The sequence below is a fragment of the Lactuca serriola genome, chromosome 3 (genome assembly GCF_051521515.1).
Source record: "Lactuca serriola cultivar US96UC23 chromosome 3, Lser_US96UC23_V15, whole genome shotgun sequence".
Classification (NCBI taxonomy): Eukaryota; Viridiplantae; Streptophyta; class Magnoliopsida; order Asterales; family Asteraceae; genus Lactuca; species Lactuca serriola.
This window is the reverse complement of record NC_136410.1, coordinates 86,646,358-86,648,871: the sequence shown is the minus strand read 5'-3', so window position 1 is coordinate 86,648,871 and position 2,514 is coordinate 86,646,358. Positions and strand designations below refer to the sequence as shown.

At 34.1% G+C, this 2,514-nt stretch overlaps 1 long non-coding RNA gene across 1 annotated transcript; it reads right to left on the bottom strand.

Moving 5' to 3' along the window:
* Window positions 1–1,003: 1,003 nt before the first annotated feature.
* LOC145094563 (uncharacterized) lies at window positions 1,004–2,009 on the bottom strand. The gene is made up of 2 exons (XR_013703416.1): window positions 1,504–2,009; window positions 1,004–1,427 (listed from the first exon to the last, which is right to left on the bottom strand). It is a non-coding gene; the product is annotated as an uncharacterized LOC145094563 (long non-coding RNA).
* Window positions 2,010–2,514: the final 505 nt, after the last annotated feature.

The following is a 2,514-nucleotide window of genomic DNA, read 5'->3' as shown; positions in this document are numbered from 1 at the left end:
CTATCAAGTTGCTATGGTGAAGGCAACCCAAAAGGACCATGCACAACCGGGTCAAGTACTTGCCCAATATAGTTACAGCCTTAGACACTATTCCAACATATATAACATGAATATACATCATACATATATATAACATGAATATACATCAATGCATACCCAAATTCAACCAAATACATATCCATTAAATCAATTGTACAAATCAATACACAAAATATACACATAATACATAGAAAAATTCATTATTTACAAATTTCACACAAAGGGGGTGTCTAACTTATTTTTTGAGAGACAAAATGACTTTTAGAAAAAGATAATAGGAAAAAGATGTTTGGTAAAAGTATTTTAAAAGCAACTTTTTGGATTTTAATATAAGGAAAACTGACTTTTAGAACAATATAGAAGGGAAAAGATGTTTGGTATAAGTATTTTAAAAGCAACTTTTTGGATTTTGATATAAGAAAAACTAACTTTTTGAAAAAGTCAGGAAATCCTAGCTTTTTGTGACTTTTCCCAAAAGTCCTTTTGCCCTCCGAAAAGATAAGCCAAACACCCCTAAAATACACATATATCCTAATAAATGAAGATCATTTTGCAAAATGCTATCTTCTCATTAAATTTGACACATGTAATTTTGTAAATTTTTTAATTAAATTTAAATCCACATGCCGTTTTGTGGTTTTTTTGAATTGAATCAATTAATATGTCACATAATACTAAATTTATATATGTAAAGTATTAAATATATTTAATATGATAATAAATGTAAAGAATCTTAAAAAATTATATAAGATATATTAAAATACATTGAATATGATAATAAATTTAATGAATATGACAAAACAATCATTGATATTATGGATGATCTTCTTAATAGTGATTTTATTTATTCATTAGTTGAATATGTCAATTTATTTTGAAATTTTATTTTAAAAAATTCTTAATATTTAAACTTTGATATATATTTTTAATCAATCCATGTAATACACGGGTTTCACACCTATAATTATAAATAAATACACATATTATAAATAAAAGACAACCGCCAAATCTTGCACATCTAAAACAACACACAAAGGCTTATACAATTTTACGTACAAAAATAAACATGTTTTTATACACATACATACACAAGGATAACTACGCACATAACGTGTTCCTTGGTTTAGCTGAAGCTGTAAGGACCCCCTCGCATCCTTTCTCATTCTTCAATTCCTGTCAATAAAAACCTACCTATACGAATGTTTTTACAAGTATGGTTTTATACTCATAAAAACTTCCATTCAATCTCTGTTGAACATAGAAATCACAGGAAAAAAAAAAAAAGGAATTTTACCTTAGAGTTATGCCATGGAGTAGCAGCATCCCTCGTCCATCCTTCTTTCTTGTCAAGAACCAAAGCCAAACACCCACTTGAGCCTACCGATTTCCTGTCACAAACCACATCCATTTGGTTTCTTCCATCGATATCTATAAAAAACGAACCAAAAAAAAAAGGACACTCACCTGTGTTGATAGCTGCTGCCTTTCCCGAATCAATAATCAGCCACGATCGAACTCCCCTCCACTACCCATACGACTGAAAACTCAAAACCACCGGTCTCAACTAGCCTCATCGCAGAACCACCGAGACCGACAACCGAACCCTCGCACCCTCCTCTTCCCCTCCCGTCGAGCAAACCCACCAAACACCCCGTCATCGTCGCTGCTGCTGCTCGCGACGCCTCCCAGACCCCCTTCGGACCTCTTTCCCCTTCGCAACTAGACGAGCAGCCCCGCTGCTTCGTCTCTTCCTTCTCGTCCGAGGTCACAGCCACCTCGCTGCTGCGATCCTTCTCCTTCTTTAGTCTAGTCGAACGCCGGAGGCCACCACCGATTGCGAGTCGAGCGACGAACCTCCGTGCTCTCTTTCGACCCATCGATTGTTTGTTTGCGTTTGCCATTCATCTGTGTTCTTCGCGTCGATTGCTTTCAGTTGTAGCATTCCATTTCTTTTGCCCGATCAACAAAAAGGGAACGGGAAGCCCTAATTTGGATAAGTTTGGACCACTTAGACACAATCAGTCCCTCCATGGGATTCCTTTTCATAAAAGCCCTAGTTTTATTCAACTTTGATGAAATAACCAAATTACCCCCATATTGAAACATTTATTCGAAACCAGTCCCAATCCACAAATATTGGACCCATTTATTCTAAAAAGACCCGTCCTTTGATTATTTTTAACATAATAAATCTTAATCTTCAAACTTGGAATAAAAATAACCATTTCAGCCCATCCCTTTAATTATTTTAACCAAAAGCAGTCCTTTTTTGGTTGACTAAATTACCAAACAACCCCCAATAGTTTATATTTGTTATGGAACGGTCCAAAGAATAGTTCAAAGTTCAAGAATTATGGAAAAATACAATGCATGTGCCTATATATTTTGTTTATAAAAAATACATGTGCCTATATATTTTGCTTATAAAAAATATATTATCCTTTATGCAAAAATACAATGCATCTTGTTTATAAA